The sequence below is a fragment of the Lathyrus oleraceus genome, chromosome 3 (genome assembly GCF_024323335.1).
Source record: "Lathyrus oleraceus cultivar Zhongwan6 chromosome 3, CAAS_Psat_ZW6_1.0, whole genome shotgun sequence".
Lineage (NCBI taxonomy): Eukaryota > Viridiplantae > Streptophyta > Magnoliopsida > Fabales > Fabaceae > Lathyrus > Lathyrus oleraceus.
In genome coordinates, this window is record NC_066581.1 from 28,601,998 (window position 1) to 28,616,854 (window position 14,857).

The window sequence follows — 14,857 nt, forward strand, 5'->3', positions numbered from 1 at the left end:
TTTGACTGACTCCATAAATAATGGATGCCATAACACTCCTTCCTATCCCATTTTTCAGAAATTCTTGAAAGGCTTCTTCGTATTTATAAATTATCGTATTTGAAGTCTGTGGAGCTTGAGATAACGCTTCTTCCAGTTCTAAACGAATTTTATTTGCTGCATCTCTTTGTAATGTTAAAGATCTGATTTCATCTTCTCGTTTTAGAATTGTCATCTTAAGTTTGCCACATTCTTCAAAAGTTTCTTCAAGACAGCCTTTTATATCTTTAAATTTTCGTTTTAATTTCTGATATGAGCTAAGAGTTTCTGACAAACATGATTCTAGATCAGATCGAGAGAGTTCAGAAAATACCTCTTCAGATTCTTCATCTGAACTGTTCCTAGATGTGGTAGCCATGAATGCCACATTGGCCTGTTCATCAGAGTCAGATTCTGATGAGTTAGATTCGCTATCATCCCAGGTGCCCATTAATCCTTTCTTTGTCCTGAAGGTATTTTTCTTGAAACTTTCTTTTCTGGAACTGTCTTTCTTTAGCTTGGGGCATTCATTCCTGTAGTGACCTGTTTCTTTACATTCATAACAAGTAATGTCTTTGTTAGTTTTACCTTTTGAGATTGATTCTGATCGATCCCCTCCGGGTCTTGGTCTTCTGAAGTTATTGTTCCTCTTTTTCCAGAGTTGTTTAACTCTTATGGTCAGGAGAGACAATTCTTCTTCATCATCAGAATCTTCCTGTTCAGATTCATCTGCATCTTCTATTTCGGCCTGGAAGGCTTTGTTCTTGTCAGATTTGCGCCTTTCAGATCTGGACTTTAAAGCTACAGACTTGTTCTTCTTCTGAGGCTCATCTTCCTCTAGCTCTATCTCATGACTTCTGAGTGAGCTGACAAGTTCTTCCAGACTGATGTTGTTCAGATCCTTTGAAAGCTTTAGGGCAGTGACCATGGGTCTCCACTTCTTTGGCAAGCTTCTGACTATCTTTTTGACGTGGTCTGCAGTCGTGTATCCTTTGTCTAGAACTTTGAGACCTGCAATAAGAGTTTGAAATCTAGAGAACATTACCTCTATGGCTTCGTCATCCTCCATTTTGAAAGCTTCATACTTCTGGATGAGAGCCAGAGCCTTTGTTTCTTTGACCTGAGTGTTTCCTTCGTGAGTCATCCTCAGAGAGTCGAGTATGTCTTTAGTTATCTCTCTGTTTGTAATCTTTTCATACTCGTTGTAAGATATAGCATTGAGAAGTATGTTTCTGGCCTTGTGATGATTTTTGAAAACTCGCTTCTGATCATCTGACATCTTACTTCTGGGAACTTCAACTCCATCCTCTGTGACAGGAGGTTTGTATCCATCTGTGACAATGTCCCAGAGATCAGCATCATAGCCTAGAAAGAAGCTCTCAATTCTATCTTTCCAGTAGTCGAATTTTTCTCCATCAAAGACAGGAGGCTTAGCATTGTAACTGTCTCTTTCATTTGTGTGGGCCATGGTTTTTCTCGTTCTGGATCTCTCTACACTGTTAAGTGTTTGATTAGAAAATCAATAACAGAGCCGAAGCTCTGATACCAATTGAAGGTGAGAAAAACAAGAAGGGGGGGGGGGGGGGTTTGAATTGTTTTTGGAAAATAAGCGCTTTTTCAGAATAAGACCACACAAGGATTTTATACTGGTTCGCTTATAACACAAAGCTACTCCAGTCCACCCGGCCAAGGTGATTTCGCCTTCAAAAAGGACTTAATCCACTAATCTTGAAAGATTGTTTACAACCAACGTCTAAGAGAAAGATCTCTTAGTCCTCTCAAGTATACAGACTGCGCAGAGTCACTTGAGGAATAAAAAAAAACAATAGATGAAAAGACTTGTAATCTAGAGTGCTTCTAGGATAAAGCAAATATTACAACAGTAAGACCAAAAGAATGTTTCACGTTCTAAGCAAAAGCTTCGTGAAGGATTGAGAGAGAGTAGAAAACGTTTATGTGCGTTGGTGTGTCTCTCAATTCTCTTTGCTATCCTTTATATAGAGGTGAAAGGACCGTTGAAATTGATGGCAGATAATTAGACTTGAATAGGAATTAATGCCATAACTTCTGTTGTTTCTTGCCAAAACAACTTTGTGTCCCTGAATAACTTCTTTCCAATAATAGTTCCTTTCCATTTAGATTTGAAGTTGACGTTACTCTTTCTGAATTAGGAATTCCATTATCAAAGTCTACGTGACTCTGTTAATCTGAGATCTTGCTATGTGGATTCAGAGCTTCTGATGTTTTGATCTCTTAGGGTTCTGATGATGTCCTCAGATGACGCTGAGAGCTTCTGGAATTCTGATATACCGTTGTTCAGAGTCAGAACTTCTAGAGCGTACTTCTTGTTCAGATGCCTCTGGTGTTTTGCTGTTTTGCTAAGAGTTAGAACTTCTTGAGCGCGTTTCTGCTTCAGATGCTTCTGATCTTCTGGTCATTTGTATCTGATATGATTCTGTATCTGATGACGCAATCAGATTCCTTTCTTTTTATTTAGATTCCTGCACACTTAGAAACTTTTTGTTAGAGTGCCATTTTTGGTTTCGTCCTTTGTTATCATCAAAATCTTGGAATCTGTTGTAGAACAATTTTTTTTCTTACATCCTCTTGCTCCAGATGTGTTGTTGGGGTTGTTCCACTAGTAGAGCTTTTGGTGGGGTTGTTCCCCAAGCAGAGTGTTGTTGGAAACTTCAGTTTTCCTCTCTTACAGCATTCTTTCCCCAGCATGGGTGCTTTCCTTCGGAAGATTCGGTGGTTGATGGGTTGATATCCCGGTACTTTATCTCTTTCCTCAGCACAATCGCTAGCAGAGTGGTTGATTTGATATACTTCATTTTGATATACCTCCCCATCAGAGCGTTTAGCCCTTCAGCAGAGCAGTGTTTTTTTTCTCCTCAACAGTTGTTGGTTTCCTTGTTGGAAGGTGTAGCATGTGGTGGTTGATCCCCAGCTCTCCTCTTCATCCCCAGTGAATTCCTCAGTGGATTCCCCAGTAGAAGCCACCAGTAGATTTGTGGTTTGGAGGACTATATCTATATGATTTCCCCAGAGTCCCTGCCATGGTTGGTATTCTCGACGGAGTTGCTGTTGTGGCAGTTTCGGCTTGTTGAAATCGCCTTTGATCCCCAGTAGGGCCGGTTGGTGATTTATCATCCTTGGACGGGGTTGATTTCCTGATTGCTTCTGATCCCCAGTAGAGTGGCTTGTTGCAGAATCTACTCGGGTGATCTATTTTTTCCTTCAGTGGGTGTATCCCGATGGAGTGGCTACTTGTGTTCTCCCCAAGAAGAGTTGCTTGTGCAGTAAATTCTACATGGATGATCTGTTCTCCCTTTGTGGGTTATTCCCCAACGGAGTTATGTGGAGTTGCTTTCATAGCAGTTCTCGCTTGTGCGATGAACTTTTGTTTCTCAGTTGATACTGAAGATTCCCCTGCGGAAATCTTGGGATTTCTCCTTTTCCTCAACAAATTGGTCTTTGTGGCAGTTTCTTGCTTGTTGTGACTTTCTGTGCCCTGGTTGGGTTGGTTGTTGATCCATTACTCAGAGATTTGTGGTTTCCTGATATCTGTGATCTTTTTGCCTCCCCGCAGATCTTTGCTTTTTAGCATATGGATCTCCTGCAAATTAGCTTTCCAATTGGATTTTCCCCTGGAAGTATGGTACCGGACGTTTGATTCCTGAACTTGTTTGTGTTAGACATGTCTGTTTTGTCAGCATTCGTCAAACATAAATTACGCATATTCATGCATACTCATAAATATTCAGATATTCATGTTGCATTTTTGCAATATATCTTTTGTTTGTTGTTCCCTGCTAATGGGTGGTATAGATCTCTTTATAGATCTCCCCAAGCAGATGTCGGGTATTTAAATCTCTCCATATAGAGTCATCCCCATAAGCAGAAAGTGTTTGTCTTTCCTTCTGCAGTTCCCCACTGAGATATATCCTCGTGGATGACGGTTGTTTCCGTTTCCTCCCAACACATATATTGGGATGGATGTTCCTATTGAGTTATATCCTCATAGGATGAGTTTTGATTCAGTCTGTCTTTTCGGATCGACCCCGACTTGGTTATTTGTCAGTTGTTTCTTGTGCTTCCCTGTGGAATAAATGAATGAATTACCCAGTAACCGGCAGTAATTCTTTTTATCCCTAGCGGAGTTTGGGCCTGTACCCTTATACCGGTAGTTGTAAGTCCAATGTTTCTTGCCTTCTTGGCGGAATTTGTGGTTATATACCTTTTATTCCTCGGCAAGAGTCGATTTGGTTTTCTACCCAGTAGTCGGTAGTTGTAAATCCTATTCCCCTGCTCTCCAGCAGTTTGTGGTTTGTTACAAACCCTATTTTGTTTCCCGTGCGGTTTTGTGATTCTTCATTCCCCACGTGGAGTTTGTTGGTTTTCTACCCAGTATTCGGTGGATGTGAACCCTAATTCTTTTATCCTCATCAGAGTTGATGGCTACTACCCCGATTTCGGTAGTTGTAAGTCCTATCTCTTTTCCCCTAGCAGAGGTAACCTTTTGTGGTTCGTTCTGATTGATGATTGGATTATGTTGTTGTGGTTTTATTCCCCAACGGAGTCTGTGCTTTCTTGTGGATAATTGCCGGATGCTAGCAATTTTGTCCTCAACCAGAGTTTTGGTTTTCTACCCCGTATTCGGTAGTTGTAAACCCTAATTTCTCCCCTTTGCAGAGTTAACCTTGTTGTTCATCCTAACCGATGATGGTTACTCCTTGTGGTTATCTTCATTCAGTATTCGATGTTGATATTCCCTTCCTTGCTTGTCGATAATTGTCGGTTACTAGCAATTTTATCCCCAGCAGTCTTCTGGATCATTGTCGTATGCTCACAATGTTATCCCCTTTGAAGTCGCCAGCAAAGTGCCTGGATAATTGCTGTTTATGCAATTCATCCCCAGCGGGTCATCTTTCCTTTACCCTTTTGTTGGTAATGTTGTTGTTCCCTTTGATTGGTCATCATTATATACCTAGTTGTGGTACCCGATGCCTTCCTTTTCGGTCGATTTATCCTTTATTAACCCTTATACCGGTTGTGGATAATCTTCCTTTCGAGTATGTTATCCACGTTCTGACGGTAATAGATAATATATCTCATGCACTCTTCAGTCGAAGCCTGTTGTGTTTCCCCAGTCGAGTAAGATTCATTTTTCCTTTGCGGAATCGAATATTTGTTTCTTGGATAATTGCCGGATGCTTGCAAATTATCCCCTGTGAGTTGTCTTTCGTTTACCCTGTTGTTGTGGTATCGATCGTCTCTCCTTTTGGTTGGTCACCTATCATATACCCAGTAACCGGTATCTCTGGTGTCTCTTCCTTTTCGAGTGTATTATTCACGTTCTGACGGTAATGAATGATATATCTCATGTGCTCTTTGGTTGGAGTCTTTTGTTGATTTTCCCCAGTAGAGTAAGATTCGTATTCTTTGTAGAATCGAATACCCATCCGTTCGGATGATGAGTGTCTTGGCATATATACCAATTCACGTTTTCGGTAGGTCACCTATTATATACCCAGTAACCGGTATCCCTGGTGTTTCCTTCCATGCGAGTGTATTATCTACGTTCTGACGGTAATAGATAATATATCTCATGCGAGTATTCTATCCACGTTCTGACGGTAATGGATATTATATCTCATGCGCTCTTTGGGTTTGTGTCCCCAGTTGAGTAAGATTCGTTTTCCCGTTGTGGATTCGAATGTCCATCCTGTAAGTCGATTTGCTTTTTCAAGCCCTCCTTTCGAATGATGAATGTTTTGGGATATATACCAATTCACGCTTTGGTCGGTCACCTATTATATACCCAGTAACCGGTATCCCTGGTGTTCCTTCCTTTCTGCTCCCTATTATGACTTTGGTCCCCTGTGGAGTCAGATCTTCCTGAGTTGATGTACCTTTCTCAGATCTTTCTCAAATGTTTGGTTGATTGATATCTCTCACCCTTATACCGGTCTTAGATATTCATTCTTCCTGGGTTTGTTACCCTTATACCGGTAACACCTCATTTCTTTGTTGCTTCTCCAGGAGAGTCTCTTTGTTAGACATTATCCAGTGGAGTTTTCCTGTGGTGATTTTTACCCTGTTGCTGTATTGGTGTTTTTCCAATGTATGCATCTTTTCCCCAGTCCGCGTCCGGATTTTTATCCGAAGTATCCTTTGTGGATAGTTTGAGTCAGCTTGTGTCTTTCCAATGGATGTGTTTCCTTGGGAATTCGTTTGTCCCCAGTTTGAGTCCTTCACTCCCCACTAAGGTCTCCGGTCCAGCGTGTTTTGAATTTTGAGGTGGGAAGGCATTCATTGAGCAATGAATGGTGGCCATTCTTGAGAATTTGGGCACCATAATCATTCACAAGAGTTCATATGAGCTATGATATCATTTTGAATCAAAACCCCAAGTGGTAGAGGCTTGAATTTCATCAGAACATAGCCAAGTCATCTGAAGGCCTAAAAAAGTCAACTGCCCAGTCAACTGTTGAATTTTGAGGTGGGAAGTGAATAGAAATACTTAATTCATGTTCAAACAAGTCTCATTTGACATTTCAAACATCAACATTGAAGAAAATAAAGTCAGGTCAAAACTTTCCAAAAATAGAAAGTGACCTATAATTCAAAATTGCCAAAAATGGAAAGGTTTTAACTTAACTTCAACTTCAAATTACATCATCAAGAAAGCTTCAAATGAAATTTTGTTGAACATGAACGTTGTAGATATTTCTCTCCCATTTCCAAAAAGTCTAAGATCATCCATTTCTCATGTGTGGTTAAGAAGATATAATCAAAACATGGCAAGGTATACATTGAACTTCAAATGTGCATAACTTCTCAACCAAGGCTCCAAATCAAGTGGCTCTTTTTTGTACATTCTTCTCTTGACTTCTACTTACCAAATCATGCATTACATTTCATGAATTATGATCACATGAACATGTGCCAATTCACTTGATTTTTGGAGGGAATTTTCAAAGTTTAAAATTGGTGTTTTGTTTAAGCATTCAATCACTTCCTATAGCTCCAAAATGATGTTTTAAGTGGAATTGGATCACAAACCCGTGCACTGTTCACCATGCACACCATGCATAGGGTGAAATGGCCATTTTGCATTTGCACCTTGTTTTCACTAATCCAATTGCCATAAGCTTAAACATGATTAGTAACTTGATTAGGAGGGAGTATATAAGACAAACCCTAACAGATTTTCACTAACAACACTTCATTTTTCAGATCTAGAAATTTTACACACTTTTTTCTCTCAAACGTTTCTCTCCAATTCTTCAACAATTTGCATTTCCTTTGGTTGATTCATGCTTCTGGAGAGTTCTTGAGCAAGATTGAAGAAAGATCCATAGCAATTGGTGTTGTTTTATGGAATACTCGAAGCTTTGAAGCATCCATGGCAGATAAGGATTCTTGCAAGATCGTGTGCAATTGAGCTGCAATTCCTCTTCCAATCATCCACACAAGTATTCTAGAGGAGATATTGAGCACTGCAAGGCTTGAACAACACCAATTCCAGCACTGTTCTACAAGAGGTCATAAAATCAACTCTCATAATCTTGCTTTTCATTGACATGATGTTATAGATCTTGTGATGCTGAGTAGTTTAGGCTTTGAATCAATGAATTTCGTACAAAATTGAGTGAGAACTGATTAATTGAAGTTTGATGCATGATTCTTAATCTCTTCGATCCGTGCTTGTTGTTATGTTTTATGTTGAAATGATTATGGATTGTGAATGTATGTTGCATGATGAATCCAATGATATGCTCATTTTGTGTCTCTGGACATTTTGATTTTTTCTGGAAATTGGATTGATGAAGATCTTCATGTGTTCTTCATGGCTGCATATTACCTGCGAATTTTCCTTTGAAACGCATAGGCCTTGCTGCGAATTTACCTGCCAGTTCATCATAGTTTCCTGCGGATTTCCATTGGCCATGCATGCACGTGTGTTTAGGGTTTATGCCAAACGCTGTCGTTTTAAGCTAGCGCGCCATCCATTTCAAATATTGCCTGGCTTCGATTTTGGCTGGTCACATTATTTCAAAATGCTTCACATATTATTTGTTTTCCCTCCATATTCATGTACATGCTTCATATGCATTTTTTTAATTTTTCTTCATCTTCATAAAATCATATTAAATTGAATATTGCTCCAAAAATTATGTGGTTTTTTGTATGATGTCACATTTTCTGTCTATTATTTTTTTGTTATTTTTCCATAAATTGTGCACGGCTGGAAATTATTTTGTGCTAGGGTATTTGATCATGTATGCTTCTTGTACCTTGCCTTGCCATATCTTTTGTGAAATGTTGAGTTTTAATCAAATGGATCTGAAAATTTGCATGTTGAAACTAGACTCTTTGATTGACATTTTGGTGTTGATTTGGTATTTTTACCATTTGTGGTTTCTGTTTTATGATCATGTGAATATAGGTGTGACAATTTGTGTCACACCTTTGCTTGTTCATCTTATGTGATGTGTTTGCCTTGCCAATTGATCTCTAAATGCTCTGATTTTTTGCATGATACATATTATGGATGTTGTGAATGAGCATGAATTTTCTTGGAATTATTTGGTTGATTTCTGATTTAATTGAGATTTTTCATTCTGGTTGGTCACATTGGTGCTTTGAATTTGCTTTGAACTTCAATTGATCATGAAATACTTTTACTATATGATATTGATGTGAGACCTTTTGGATTGTTTCAAGATGTGTTTGAAGTTGATTCATGTTAATTTTCAGCTTCTGTTTTAAATTTTTTCTCCATCTTTGACCCTAGGCTTTGACCTAGTGGTTTGCCTCTCATGTTTGAGCTTTGATTTCAGGTTGAACATCCAAGTTATATGGTTCATGATGCTCCATCATTTGAGCATTTGATGTCTACCTTTTTCTACTAACATTGTGTGTTTTGTAGGATTGTTAACTCATTTGAGTTTGACTTGTGGCTTATGCCTTTGCTTATTGGGTTTGACTGTTGATATTGATATTGTTTGATTGTCTGAGTTGTGTACTGATTTCTTTGATGTTTCCACAGGTACATAAGTTGCTTAAGTTCATTTTGAACTTGCTTTTGCTTGGTTGCTTAACCACTTAGGTATAATTTCTCTTCTTCATGTAGTCTGGAAGACTTACTTTTACTTGGTAGGCACCTGTCTGAAGTCCTCCTTAAGAGGCAATGCTTGTGTTAGTTTATCTTTGTGCCAAGCAGGAAAAGTCCTTTGATAAGGCAATTGGTAGATAAAAGAGATGTGTAATCCATCTCCTGCTATTCAGTGTGTCATCCCTTTGATCACATTACATGTTGATGCATTGTGGATATTAACCCAAGATCTATAGAGTCATTCACTTGTGGAGAGAGTTCCAACTTTCTGAACTCCCACACCTTCTATTATTCAAAGCTCTCCCAGGCCAGAGATAAGAGCTATGAGGTACATCCCTCATCTCCATTTCATCTGCTTCACCCTAACTCTCAATGTTAGGGTTAAGAGTTTATATTACCCTATTCCAGTTGGCTTTAAAGCCTAACCTTGTTTGAGCCTAATTGATTGTATATAGTGTGTGCTAATTGACTTGTTTGATTGCTTGATTGATTCATCTATGCATATGTGCTTATGTGTGCCTTTGTGCATTTATCATCATTAATTGTACATCATTGCATGATCATTGTTCATATCTTTGTGACATCTTTGTTTGTCCATTGAGGAATCAATTGTAAGTCCATTTATTGGCCATTGTTTCCTATGATTTGGAAGGAGTTGGGACTAAGACCATCTATTGGCATCCTATTTCCTTAGAGTCGAGTGTAAGACCATTTATTGGCAACTTGTTTCCTTTTGCTTATTGCATTTGTTTTGCTTGTTGTATGTGAGGAGTCAATTGTAAGTCCATTTATTAGCAGTTGTTTCCTATGATCACTCTTTGGAGATTGGTATAAGTCCATTAATTGGCATCTGATATCCATGTTTTGTTTTAGGAGATTGGTATAAGTCCATTAATTGGCATCTGATATCCATATTTTGTTTTAAGAGATTGGTATAAGTCCATTAATTGGCATCTGATATCCATGTTTTATTTTTGGAGATTGGTATAAGTCCATTGATTGGCATCTGATATCCATGTTTTGTTTTTGGAGATTGGTATAAGTCCATAGATTGGCATCTAATATCCATGTTTGGTTTTGCTTTAGGAGATTGGTGTAAATCCATCAGTTGGTATCCGGTATCCACCTTTGTTTGTGAGATTGGTGTAAGACCATTGATTGGCATCCGTTATCCATTAACTTTGTTTATCTGCTCATTGCCTATTCCAAAGGAATCACTTGGATCATATACATATGATCTCAAGAGGTGAACATCTGAGAAGTTTTACATCCCCTCACCCTTCCATCCTTTTGTTTCTTAAACCTCCATTTTGCATGTTGATCAACTTGAAACTATTGTGCAAACATTTTCATCTCTTTTCAAATTAGAAACCTAGGCTTTAAGCCTTTGACTTTTCAAACTTCATTTTCTTGATACTTCTTTGAATTGAATTATAATCATACTTTGACCATCTTTTGTGAATAAACTCTAATTGGTTAACTTCACTCATTCAATTGTTTTGTGGCTTTGTCCATTCTTGATAAGTTTTCATACATTAGTCATAGGTTTGATTTATCCTAGTTGGTTGATGTTAACCTCACCTTTTGTCCTTAGTGATTGAATTGTAAGACTTCCTTGCTTATTATAGGGTTAACCCCTCACTAGCAAGTTGAAGCTTTTCTCACGTGGTGGACTTGTTGTTTGTACAAGGTTGAGTTTTCTCCCGTGGATAACAAAAGACCTTAGGGCTTTTGTTTTAAAATGAACACACTCATATTTTGGAAATCGTTTAGCCGAACTACGGCGTTTTGATCCTTACCTTCCATGGAAAGGTACGTAGGCAACGGGTTCATCCGTTCAAACACAAAAATAATAACTTGTATATTCTTTTCTCATCCCTCCATCCATGTTTGCACAATAAATATTTTCATAACAAATAACATTTCATTCAACAAGTGTGAGAAGGGCTCCCTAGGAGTACCTAGGACGCTTTGGGTGCCTAACACCTTCCCATTGCGTAATTTACCCCTTACCCCGATCTCTGATCTTTTCATTAGTTTTCTATGTGTAAAACTTCTTAGGCTTTTGTTCGCTTTTTAGCCATTCCTTTGGATAAATAAAAGTGCGGTGGCGACTCGATTCCTTGTATGCTTTGCTTATGGTTTAATCAATAGACCATAGAGCGACGAATACACCGCTACAGTCTTCAAAATGAAGGACACAGAGTTAGACCACAGGGCAAGGGACCGGAACAAAACCTGTTTATGCATATGATGCATGCAATGTTTGTGCATATGATTTGTTTTTTTCTTATTTCAAAGGAACTTTAGAGTTTTATTTGCAAATTTTGGAAATATTAAGCATTTTATCACATATGGAAATATCTCATCAAATAATATCCGGGAAAAGAAGTACAACGTTGTTAATCATGTACAAGAGAAAAGGAGAATAATCATCCTATGGATCCCTAGAAACAATCATCTAAAGCTCGGGACATCGGAAGATAAGATGCGCGAAGCCTCTTCACCTCCCTCTCGTAGGCTGCCTCCATATCGGCCTTCTCTTTGGCGAGTCGATCATACCTCCTCTTCCAGAACTTAGAAGATTGAGGAAGTAGAGAAGTCCATACATCATCAGGGTCATCAATAACCTGATGCTCAAGAAACTCAATCAACGCATCCTTATGCTTAATCTGCTGAAGCAACTCTTCACGTTCACGGATCCAGGCACGTGAACGGTCTTCGTCTCTCAACTCCTCTACTCCTTGATCAGGGAGGGTTGAAGGCCCAGCCATAATCATAAGTGTAGGTCTCGGATACTCGTAAGGCATGAGATACTCAGACGCCCTCTTCCTAACCCAAACAGTGTAAGGCTCCAAAGCGATGCAATTCTTAGGACCCAACTCTTTCCTTCCATTCTTATGAATCTTGCGCCAAGCGCGGACCATCCTAGCTTTCAAGCCTTAGGGATCTTTACCATCCTGAAAGAATACTCCCTCTAACAGAATGTTATTGGGTTTATCTTTTAAGGGGAACCCAAGCTGACGACGTGCCAAAACAGGATTGTAGTTAATCCCACCACATGTACCAAGAAGAGGTACATTGAAGAATTCTCCACAAGAGTCAATAATCCGCACACCATCATACACATGGTTATACCAAAAGATATCATCATTAGTGAGAGACATAAGCCTCGTGGACCACCGTAGACATTCCTTGTTCTCCTTGAAAGCGACCGTCTGAGGTAAGTGAGAAATAAACCACTTATACAATAGAGGCAAACAACACACAATGGCGCCACCACCCTTTTCAGTCCTCATATGCAAAGAGAAGTAGGTATCGCCCAACAGAGTCGGAACGGGATTAAGAGTAGAGAAAATCCTAATAGCGTTCACATCCACAAACTTGTCGATGTTGGGGAATAACATTAGCCCATAGATGAGAAGTACAAATATGGCTTCAAAGGCATCCTCACTCATGGCCTTCCCATATATAGTAGCTTGAGAAATGAGGAACTCAAAAGGGAGACCTTGAATTCCACCTTTGGTAGTCATATGAGCACCAACCAGAGATTCATCTATGTGTAACATGTCAGCTATCTCTTGAGAAGTGGGAACCCTTTCCAAGCCACTGAATGGCAACTAATCCAGGATAGGTATACCCACAAGATAGGCATACTCCTCAAGTGTAGGCAAAAGCTGAAAATTCAGAAACGTGAAGCAACGGTACAAAGGATCGTAAAACTGCACCAATACACTCATCAATCCTTCATCCACCTGAGTAGTCAAAAGAGGAAGAAGCTTCCCGAAACGAGCTTTGAAACCCAAGGGATCTAATACATAAGATGTCAAATTCCTTAACTCTTTCAAGTCTGGTTGTCTGAAACCATACTTCTTTGTATTCCTTCTTTGTCTTTCCATGTCTGAAAATTTTGCAAATAGACCTCTTAAGTTCCTTGAAAATTTTCTTATTATTTATGATATGAATGCAAATGGGTGCATGAATGCATGAATGCAACAATCACACTCAAGGATCAAGCAAAGCACACCAAACAAAGGTCATGGGATGGATCATGTTATCCTTAATATCAATCATCCATTTTGGTGGATTATGGTTTACACCTTATCAACACCCAAGATCCAATGATATTAAGGATACCTGAACGGATCAACCATGAATCAAGGGTTTTTTGTAAGTCACGAGCATAGAGTTTAGGTTAAGAACCACCCAAAGGGAGTGTACTAAGTTTTAAACCTGCCAAACATGTTCTACAAAAGGTTCCCATAGTCATAATCCCATCTTTCGGATATTATCGGAGAAACGACTACTCGTATTCCAAGAATATTCTCAAGAGAGACTCTTATGAGTGTAGTATCGTGTAACAATCATATCAAATCTTACACTTGAACGACTTTCACACTACATCCTAAGAATAGGCCAAGATGGGCTTGGTAAACTAAGGTCCTTGGCTTCTAAGGTCTATATTGGAAAGAGTAATGTCTAACCACAACTACTTGGGTGACATTATTGATCCCAACATGACCTCCACCAAGTGAATGGGCTTGCAAGTCAACTTGCTAAGGAATAACTCCACACAAGTCGACAAGACTATGCCATTCTCCTATCCTAAGTGCACTCGAGTTCGGGTATAGAACTCATCTCACAAAGATCACCAAGCATACAAGGAATTAATATTCAAACAATTCAATCATTACATACAATACAGTAATCCCAAATTGCACAAAAATATGTCACACAAAAAAAAATATACAATACAATACAACAAATATGAAAAGTAGGCAAAACCCACTAGGCAAATTATTTATCCCCAGCAAAGTCGCCACTTTTCTGTAGTGGGGTATTCGTTACCATTAGAGATATTGACTAACTCCAAGGTAAATCATACAAGTCGAGTCGCCACCGCACTTCTATTTATCCAAAGGAATGGTTAGAAAGCGAACAAAAACCTAAAAGTTTTATCGAATCAAAAACTAGTAAAAATGTCAGAGATCTGGGTAAGGGGGTTGGTTATGCAATGGGAAGGTGTTAGGCACCCAAAGCATCCTAGGTACTTCTAGGGAGCCCTTTTCATATTTGTTGCAAAGGTTGTTGTTTTTTGTGAAAAATTATTTGTGCAGACATGATTGAAGGGATGAGAAAAGAGTGTACAAATTTCTTTACATTTTGTGTTTGAATGGATGAACCCATTGCCTACGTACCATCTTAAAAAAGATTAGGATCAAAACCTCGTAGTTCGGGGTAGAAAAATTCAAAATAAGTGAGTGGATTGATTGATCCAAAAACCTTAAGGTCTTTTGTTATCAAAGGGAGAAAACTCAACCTAAAACCACAAATCCACCATGTGAGGATATCTTCAACATGCTAGTGAGGGGTTAACCCTATAATAAGCATGGAAGACTCATTGTCCATCACTAAGGATAAAGGTGAGTATTATATCTACCTCAAGGATAACTCAAACCTAATAGCTAATGGTTATAAAAAAAGGTTTGATTAAGAAGGTGGCCATTGAAACCACAAAAAGTATTTGAATGAGTTATATTTACCAATTAAAAGTATTTACAAAAATATGGTTAAAGTGGATTAAAAGGTTCAATTCAGAATCAGTGTTATAAAAAATAAGTTTTGAAAATCAAAAGCATAAGGCTTAGGTTTCTAATGTTGAAAACAAAAGTTATTGTTTGCACAAAAAGTTTTGGCTTGGGTTAGAAAGGGGAA